This window comes from Pituophis catenifer, unplaced genomic scaffold, assembly GCF_029215685.1.
Source record: "Pituophis catenifer annectens isolate HBS135680 unplaced genomic scaffold, rPitCat1.0.hap2 SCAF_2, whole genome shotgun sequence".
In the NCBI taxonomy this organism is placed as follows: Eukaryota; Metazoa; Chordata; class Lepidosauria; order Squamata; family Colubridae; genus Pituophis; species Pituophis catenifer.
In genome coordinates, this window is record NW_027256882.1 from 269,906,980 (window position 1) to 269,918,032 (window position 11,053).

Sequence of the window (11,053 nt, forward strand, 5' to 3'; positions counted from 1 at the left end):
AATCTAGCTATGGTGCCTAAGCCATGTTTTACAACTTTTATTTTGTGAACGTAGCACAGATATAAAAATCATGCTTAAGCGAACTATGGTTTAGCATAATGGATAAAGCAAGTCAATGTGATAATTATGTCTTGCCTTTATTTTGCTAACCTCCTCACTCGCCAGTCCATAGGACAAGTAGGAAACAAAACACACATGCTATATATTGTAATTCTGTATTGTGATATATATAACCATGGTCCTTTTAATTCAATGGGATTTATTTGCAGCTAAGATTGGGACTATAAAGTCACTACATGATACTTTACTGTAACTGTTGGTGTAACCAGGGGTGAAATGCTCCTGGTTTGGACCGGATCACCCGATCCGGTAGCGAGGGCTGCAGGTGGTCCGGAGAACTGGTAGCAAAAATCCCTGTGCCCCCCAGTATGCCCAGCTGAGCCACGCGATCATCAGAGGCTGTTTTTTTTACTTTTAAAAGCATTTTTTCTACAGCCTCTTTGGCTGAAAAAATGCTTTTAAAAGTGGGGAAAAAAAGCCTCTGATGACCGTGCGGCTCAGCTGGGATCGTCAGAGGCTTTTAAAAGCATTTTTTCTACAACCTCTTTGACTGAAGAGGTTGTAGAAAAAAAAATGCTTTTAAAAGCCTCTGACGATCCCAGCTGAGTTGCCTGATCGTCAGAGGCTTCTAAAAGCATTTTTTTCTGCAACCTCTTTGGCTGAAGAGGTTGTAGAAAATTGCTTTTAAAAGTAAAAAAGTTGGCCACACCCACCCAGTCACATTACCCCCCCCCCACACACACACACACCAAGCCATGCCCACAGAACCGGTAGTAACAAATTTTAGATTTCACCCCTGATTTCACCCCTGTTCATATCTGTCCAAAAACAAAGTATCTGATTTGCTCCCAATTAAATCCCAAATTATATTCATAGTAATGCAATACATGGCTACGTAGAAGCCATGAAGTGTTATTGTAAGACAACAGACCATAATGTATAGTCTTCGGCATAATTTTCTCCCCTTAATTTATGACATCGAAGTTTCTGTTGAAGAGACTCTTTAAGGCACTGGTGTTGTGAGGTTTTTCCCATTCGCGGAGCAGGGGTGGGCATGGCCTGCATGTGACGCATCTGGCCCACAGGCCGCCAGTTTGACACCCCTGCTTTAAGGCAAAGAACAACAAACCATAATTTTGCCTGATGACTTAATTGAAGTCAATTGAAGAAATATAAATATAGGAGGTGGGTGGTCATGGGATTCATATCCCAAATCGTCATATATGGTTTTATGTATGTAAAAGCCATACAAAGTTTTTTTATGTGGTTTTGCACTTTGGAGAATTGAAAAAAGGAGACACTACATCTCTCCAGAATAGTTACTTTTAGGTTTTGTGGCACTACATCTCTCCAAAATATTTACTTCTAGGTTTGTGTAATAAAACTATAATTTTATCATGGCAAGCTTTTTGATAATTCTACAATGTGTTCATAACATTTCCCACCAAATAACCCAAAAGAGATAATTAATAAATGGTTTTTTCTAAATTTTAGAATAAAAGGTATCAATTACAGCTACCTGAGACTTAAGTGGTATTATCATCACAGTAAGAACAACTATGCTAAATGCCATTTATATTGCCCCAATCAATGGACACAAAAGGACACACTGTTCTCTTGCTCAAAAATTAGAATTCAAAAGGGCCCAACTACAAAACATCATTTTTTCTGAAACCTAGCATGCTGCACATGCTCATCAGCATCTAACGCTCTGCAAATTCTGTTCAAAATGTATTTTGTGGTTCTGTATGAGTTTGCCAGGAGATTCAATGGCAAACACAAGACATATTGATTTTTTTTTCCCTTGAGTAGAATTGAGTACACTATTTTAGGCAATGGACTCTTAATGCTTCCAAGGCACTCTACAGATATTCCATCTGCCCCCTGAACAGACTGTCTACAAAAAAAAAGAAAGAAAGAAAGAAAGAAAGAAAGAAAGAAAGAAAGAAAGAAAGAAAGAAAGAAAGAAAGAAAGAAAGAAAAGAAATAGATAAGGAACAACCAGAGGCAGTACAGGTAGTCCTTGACTTACGAACACAATGAACCCAAAATCCATGTTGCTAGGTAAGAAATTTGTTAAGTGAGTTTTGCCCTATTTTATGACTTTTCTTGCCACATTTGCTAAGTGAAACACTGCAGTTGTTAAATTAGTAACACCGTTGTTTAGAGAATCTGGCTTTCCCATGGACTCTGCTTGTCAGAAGGTCATCAAAGGTAAATATGATCCAGGGACACTCCAACCGTCATAAATTTGAACCAGTTGGCAAGCATTCAAATTTAAATCACATGACCATGAGAATGCTGCAGTGATCATAAGTATAAAAAATGATCATAAATCACTTTTTTCAGTGCCGTTGTAATTTCAAACAGTCACTAAATGAACCGTTGTAAATCAAGGACTACTTATATTGAGATATTGTGGATTCTGATATCATTCTGTGAAATTGAATTATTGCAGTACTCTTTCTATTCCATTAACATCAGATGCAGTTTAAGTCAGTTTTATCTGAACTTCTAATGTAAAAAACATATGAAATTGTGAAATCACTTTATTAATTATAAGAGAAAATATTTCTTAAAAATTCTGTATATTCCTAAATTAAAAGGTTGCCTAATAAAATATTTTTCCTTTTGTTTTTATTTTATGGAACCAGGAATATAACCTGTCTATTCTGAAAATTCCCACTAGGCAATTTTCTGGCTAAGATTCTTCTCGTATGTATTTTAATTTGACGGAAAAAATGAAAAACTGATAATTTATACATTATGGTTAGTGTGAGATTTCCAACATTATGCTTGTAGAACAATAATTGCATATTTTTAACAGGGTCTCAATTTACAGAATAAAAATAATTGCATATTTTTAACAGGGTCTCAATTTACAGAATAAAAATAAAGGTTTTAAATTATTAAAATGATTAAATTATTAACTATATGATAAATTCAATTGTTAATATAATTTAGCTTCATTCACCTTCATATGAATTCTCTTTTGATATTAAATGATAATAGTAACACTAATTTCGTTCTACCTGTAAAGTTTAAAAAAACCCAAGGTGCAAAATTTGCACATATATATAATTGAATTGACCATTATTAAATATGCATGTTTATATGTGATCTTCCTCCATAACAATTGTATATATGATAACAATACAGACAGGGATATAAAAGATTCCTTCTGTGCTTTAGAAGCCCCACAAAAGACTGGTATGTACCCTGTTTTCCTGAAAATAAGACATCCCCTGATAATAAGCCCAATCGGGCTTTTGAGCGCATGCACTAAAATAAGCCTCCCTTGAAAATAAGTCCTCCCCGATAATATTTAAATGCAGAGCTGGAAATCAAGTAAGCCAGCAAGAGGAGCCCCATCTTGCTCCACGTGCCCCAACATAATAAGACCACCCTGAAAATAAGGCCAATCGCTTTTTTGGGGGTTAAAAAAATATAAGATAGGGTCCTATTTTTGGGGAAACACGGGTAACCGAAAGATAATTACTTATTATTATACAAAAGCAGGATTCTGCTAATGAAAGAAATAAGATAATGGATTCCATTTGAGTGAAACCATTTTTAAAGTCCAAATACTTCTTCCAAATATTAATCTCCTTGCATTGCATAGTAAATATGATTCTTGGTTACTGTTATTTAACACAGGACAAAATAATTAGAGTATGCTGTAGAACAAGCTGCTGCAATACCTTGCTGATTTTTTTCCCCATGTAGGAACTTAAAGTTGGAGGGCTGCCAGCAGAGGAATGCAGGAAACCAAACTGTGTTGTAAGATTTGATCCTTGCTGCATATATTTTATGTTCAAAAAGTTTTGTTTAAGTGAACAGTGGCAGGACGATTGTTTTTCAATGATGAGAAAATTGAGGCAAAAATCAAATGGTATCATAGTAAGCTTAGATTTTTAAAAAAGTTTAAACTGACAGTTACCTTAGTTAGGGAGTGTTCAAAACTAAACTGAAATGAATGGATCATAACAATAAGATCACAGGCTCTTAGAGATGTGTTCTAGATATTTCAAAATGCAATTGCCTCAATTCCAGGCTGCAGTTTTATGCTGGTTCCTTGAAGAAAATCCCTTTGTGAATGAGTGAAAATCATTTTTAACTAGACATGCATAGCATTAGTTGATTTTTGTTTTTATTTTTTTGCATTTGTGTGATCATTTCATTGTATTCTCTGAGGGCCAAATCAGGTATGAATTGTTCTTGTAGCCACTATAGCCGTGTCAAATAAAAACACAAAGATCAATATTCTACAAAGCACAGTAAAACAAAAAAGCCAACAAAGTTTTGTCACATTGAATTGTCTCCCAAATAATCCACAGTCTCACAGAGAACTACAGTAGTTAGTTTGGGCTAATCAGTGTATCATAGTAACTCCTGTTGTTTTGGTGTAGTGAAAAATGTTTTGACACATTTTAAGGCTTGATTTTATGGTTATACATCAGGGCTGTCAAACTCCCGGCCCGTGGGCCGGATGCGTCACGTGCTGGCTACGCCTACACCCGGTTTAGCGAAGGGGAAAAGTGTCCCGATACATCATGTGACGTCGTCGTGATGACATGAGTTTGACACCCCTGTTATACATGAACCAAGTCATTATGGCTTGTTCAGAAAACCATGATAAAAACCACGGCCTAATTCAATGGACCAATCTATAGTTTATTATAATATTTGTATTAATTTATAGAAACCTAGCGTTTTAAAGTTATCTCCTTGCCAGAAAGCATTGTGGTTTCAAATGAGAGGCTGGGCAAAATATAAGAGAATCTCCTCTTTTTTAAAAAACTAGAAGTCTGAAGACTTCATCTTTCAACTCTTGCACTCCGATATCAGAAAAAGGTGGATACATTCAAGAAACACAGATTCTTGATTACCACTTCACTTTTGAGAATGAGTTATTTTAACAAATCTATACCTGAGAATATTTACAAACTAAAGGTTTCTAACAAGAAATATATATCTGAAATAACAGATAAGAATTTGAAAATTTTAACAGACTGATAACAGAACTCTTTAAAGCTTCTCTTCAACCCAGTTAATGTGCTTAAGTAAAATTGTTCAGGAAGCTTAAGTGAACAATATTCCCACAGAGAGGGGCTCCTCCAGATGCCGTTGGTCAAACAATGCTGACTAGCGGCCCCCAGGGGGAGAGCTTTCTCTGTGGGAGCACCTGCCCTCTGGAATGAGCTCCCCCCGGAGATACGGACGATTCCAGACTTACGTACTTTCCGTTGGGCCCTCAAAACCTTTTTATTTCATCAAGTCGGGCTGGCCTAATCTCTCCAATTGTGTATTTTAATTTGGATTTCTAATGGGGGATTTTAACTGTCAGGCAAAATTGTTTAATTCATTTTTAAATTGTTTTTATATTTTGTATTTGATGTTTTTTACTTCTGGCTGTTCACCGCCCTGAGTCCTTCGGGAGAAGGGCGGTATATAAATTTAAATATTAAATGAAATTAAATAAAATTACAGTTTTGAGTGTGCTTGTCTCTAAACTGCAACTGTGGAAAGTCAAGGCTAACATTGACAGTCACGTAAATATTTTAGAAAAATTACAGTTTTGAGTGTGCTTGTCCCTAAACTGCAACTGTGGAAAGTCAATGCTAACATTGACAACCACGTAAATATTTTAGAAACAAATCAGTAATTAAAAAGAAATAATCCAACATTGAATTATCATCGTGCTTTTTTCCCATGTAAAGATTTTTTTAAAGAACAGTTCAGTGAACAAAACTAATTGCCATGGTTTGCATATAGTATTATGTCATAATGAGTGAATTCACCCATCATTATAAGTTACAAATAAACAAACTACAACACTGAATGTTTAGGGGGAGAAGAAACTCAGTATGGAAAGTTGTTCATTTCCCATGAAAAGAAACAAGAAGTTCTGAACAAGAATTAGCTTGTGGTTACTGTATTTGAAAGAATTCCACTGAAAATAGCAGCAACTGAGAAATGCAGCTATTCCAAAACTAATAGCCTGCATATGTATTTCCACTTGCCTCCTTATCAATTCTAACATGCATATAACATCCACATTTAAAAAAAAAATCCAATGACAAAGTTTATTTAATATATCCATCTGTTAAACTACTGAAGTATGCAGATGACACAACAGTGATTGGTCTCATTTGAGACAATGATGAATCCACACACAGATGGGAGGTTGAACAACTAGCCTCATGGTGTGATCAGAACAATCTGGAACTGAACACACTCAAAACTGTAGAAATGGTGGTTGACTTTAGGAGAAACCCTCCCATACTACCACCTCTTACAATACTAGACAACACAGTATCAACTGTAGAGACCTTCACATTTCTAGGTTCTACCATATCTCAAGACCTAAAATGGACACCTAACATCAAAAACGTCATCAAAAAGCACAACAAAGAATGTTCTTTCTGTGCCAACTCAGAAAGCTCAAACTGCCCAAGGAGCTGCTGATACAGTTCTACAGAGGAATTATTGAGTCTGTCATCTGCACCTCTATAACTGTCTGGTTTGGTTCTGCAACCCAACAAGACAGACACAGACTTCAGAGGATAATTAGAACTGCAGAAAAAACAATTACTACCAACCTGCCTTCCATTGAGGACCTCTATACTGCACAAGTCAAAAAGAGGGCTGTGAAAATATTTACAGACCCCTCACATCCTGGACATAAACTGTTTCAACTCCTACCCTCAAAATGACGCTATAGAGCACTGCACACCAGAACAACTAGACACAAGAACAGTTTTTTCCCCGAACGCCATCACTCTGCTAAACAAATAATTTCGTCAACACTGTCAAACTAGTTATTAAGTCTGCATTACTATTAATCTTCTCATCGTTCCGATCACCGATCTCCTCCCACTTATGACTGTATGACTGTAACCTTGTTGCTGGTATCCTTACGATTTATATTGACTGTTTCCTAATATGATTCGATTGCTTATTTGTTCCCTATGATTCTCATTAAGTGTTGTACCTTATGATTCTTGACAAATGTATCTTTTATGTACACTGAGAGTGTATGCACCAAGACAATTTCCTTGTGTGTTCAATCACACTTGGCCAATAAAGAATTCTATTCTATTCTATTCTATTCTATTCTATTCTATTCTATTCTATTCTATTCTATTCTATTCTATTCTATTCTATTCTATTCTATTCTATTCTAATTCTATTCTATTCAACAGCAACAAATCAGATCAGTACCTCCAAAGTATGGAAGTATTTTATATTATTTCTTAAGTTATACAGATGTGTAACTTAAGAATCATTTGAAATACTTGAGCAACTGTTACTGTTACTCAACTATTATCACAAAATTCAAGGGAAGCTTTGTTTTTTGTTTTTAACTCATATGCTCCATTCCCTTCTAACCTGTTCTTCATGGTTGTTTCACTGTCATTTCAGATCTTCAGATCAGGTGATGCCTTTCTTTCATCTGAATGTAGTTCTCAGATAATATCAAGCCAGGATTTTAAACCATCATTTGTAGAACTCTTGAAGAGTTTTATTTTTGTGGCTTATGGCTGCCGTAGACCAAATTGGACGCATGCGTTGAAATACGGCCGCCATTCCATTTGATGGTTAATGTTCTTCTCTGTACCTCCATCAATAAACATTATGCCATCATGATAAATAAATGGTGGCATAATGTTTATTGATGGAGGTACAGAGAAGAACATTAACCATCAAAAGGAATGGTGGCCGTATTTCAACGCATGCATCCAATTTGGTCTACGGCAGCCATAAGCCACAAAAATAACTCTTCAAGAGTGTTGATATACCAGCTGTAATATATGCTTGTGAAACATGGAAGTGTACGACCAAGATGATTAAATGGTTAAATGTTTTCCAACAATGCTGCTTGAGAAGAATCCTCTGCGTTTCGTATCGTGACATCACATCACTAATGAAGAGGTACTACAAATCTAGAACACCTATTGAGAACTGTCAATGAATGTCACATGTGGCTTGTTGGCCATAACTTACTTACTTACTTACTTACTTACTTACTTACTTACTTACTTACTTACTTATTTATTTATTTATTTATTTATTTATTTATTTATTTATTTATTTATTTATTATATTTCTATACCGCCTTTCTCCTGTAGGACTCAAGGCGGTGTACAGTCAAGAAAAATATAGACACACAAACATCATAAAATTGCTAATTAAAATTATTACTTAGTTTGGTCAATTAAATAAAACCCAGAATTAGATAACATTTTTTTAAAAAAAATCATTCACATGTTCATATGTTTAGCCCCGCCTGCTGAAACATCAGGGTCTTGAGGGCATGGCGGAAAGCACCGAGATCAGAGATATTCCGTATCTCCGGGGGCAGTTCATTCCAAAGGGTTGGAGCCCCCACAGAGAAGGCCCTCCCCCTGGGAGTCACCAGTCGACATAATTTGACTGACGGTACCCTGAGTAGTCCCTCCCTGTGAGAACGAACTGGTCGGTGGGAGGCTATTGGTGGCAAAAGACGGTCTCGTAAGTACCCAGGTACCTAAAGACTGGCATCCAAAAATTGCACTGTGTTGGATACCTCCTGGAAGAAAGAGAAGACAAGGCCGGCCTTGGAAAACTTAGTGCCAGACACTTAAGGAAGATCTTAAAATTATTAATGTCCCTTGGGATGATGCTGAAGATGCCGTGAATGATTGAAACCGCTGGAAAACACTTCCTGTCCAATGTGCTCTGAACAGGACCTAATGATGATTTGTAGAAAAATTCACAATCGCCTAATTCACATGCATAATCCCATTCTAATAATAGTTTAAAGTTGTGTGTGAACTGTTATATATAAAATTAGTGGATTTGTGTTAGTAAAAGAATAGAATGTCTTTCTTGCCATAAATCAAAAGGATAGTTTAGCCTTTTAAAACTGTAACACAGGCATCTTTTTGTATTGATGCAGAGAGATATGCGATATCTTTCTAAATTTAAAAACATCAGTAATAGTGGTGGACGTGGGTATTGTTTTGATGTAGTGGTGACCAGTCAAAGGGAGGGCCATAACTGCACAGCCAATGGCCCAACTCCCTTATGTATTCAATGCTCATACAAAAGGGGGTGGAGCTTCAAACAACAGATTTTAAATTTGCTTTGCATATTTATGTATTAGTTGGTATAGACATATAAATCTGAATCTGTATCTATCTATGGAACATATTCACATGACAAGCATTTCAGTGAGACTATAGGAATTACTGATTGAGTTTCACTGTCTGTAACAAAAATGCTTCACTTCCTTAAGGATTAGCATCAGGAAGGATAAGAATCAGGAAGAATAAAAATTGCTATAATTTCTCAAGCAAAAGTTACTACGTAACCTTTTGTATTTAGACAAGCGCAATATAGAATGCGTATATATACATCTAGAATGCTGGCACCATTTTCTTGAACAAGTAAAACTGCAGCATTGTTCATTTGTCCTAATATGATTCTTACTTCATACATTCCATATTCATATTGTTTTATTGAGGGAAATTAAAAACAAGGCAGAGTTTTTCCCCCTTATCCATCTGCCCCTCCTTGAAGAATGATTCTTCAGCTGTCAGACAGCACTTTTTTAAATTCAATTTTAAAAATATATATATTTCAGAAATAAAAAGACAATGGAAGTTGAAGAGCAGCAGAAATGTTTGAGAAAGTACCTCAATACTCATACCTCATAGCTGAAAAGTAGTTAATAAAGTATTTCTGAATGTGATTAAAAATGGAATGTCACAAACCCAGTTTCCTCGGAAAGAGCCGAGGTGGCGCAGTGGTTAGGGTGCAGTACTGCAGCTACTTCAGCTGACTGCTAGTTCAGCAGATCAGCGGATCAAATCTCACTGGCTCAAGGTTGACTCAGCTTTCCATCCTTCTGAGGTGGGTAAAATGAGGAGTCAGATTGTTAGGGGGCAATATGCTCTTTAGTATACTGTCTTTGGTATAAGCCGCCCAGAGTCCTCAGAGAGTGGGCGGCATAGAAATATGACTAATAAAATAAAAATAAATAAAGGCACCAACTGCAGTTTGAGCAAAGTGACTTGCCGCATCTGCAGGAACTCTAAAACCTGCTGGAGACCTCTGTGTTGTGATCTCCTTGCAGGGAGCAACTGTTTGGAGCACTTGTGACTGATCTCAAGTCCTCTCCTTGTCCACAGAGGAATTACAAATAGCCAGTCTATTCACTGGCTCTTCATTCCACTGTGGACATTGGCCCCGCTTTTTCACAGAGCCATTTTCAGTGGGCTATTTCTTTCTATGGAAAGGAAGATCACCTGAAAATTTCAGAGCAGTTGGCCAGATTTAGATGTAAACAAACAAACAAACGTCAATCAATAGGAGTCAATCTTAACTTAAGAAAGTCTTAACATTTTTTATGATCAGCGTAAAATTACATGTTTTGGTCAACCTTGTGCGTAATTAGCTATGTATTTTTCTAGAATTTTACCAATTATATTTTAAAATGCTGGATTAAAAACATAAGTGTTTATTCTCTTTAAAAAAAGTTTTAAAATAAAAAATTAATTTTTTTTAAAAAAAAATTTAAAATAAAAAAAATATTTGGGCCTAGGCCACCAATCTCCATGCCTGTGTTCTGTAATGTTGCTACTGAAACTTCAGGCAGGAAAACTGGAGCAACTTCAACATATGGTGTGGATTTTTTCTCCAACTATATGCAGATGTACTTCTGTACAGCATCAAGCCAGAATATTATTTATCTACATTTGGAACCAATTTAAATATGCCATATGTATGCAGTAGGGAAATACCGTATTTTTCGGAGTATAAGACGCACCTTTTTCCCCCCTAAAAGGGGGTGAAAATTTAGGTGCATCTTATACACCGAATGTAGCCCTGCCCACCCACTGGCCCCCACCCTTTGGTCTCTGCCTCCCAGCAGTTTACCTCCTTGCAGCAAGCAGCAAGAAGAAACAGCTCCTTTCAGCTACAGCACAGCCTAAATAGCACAAGTTGA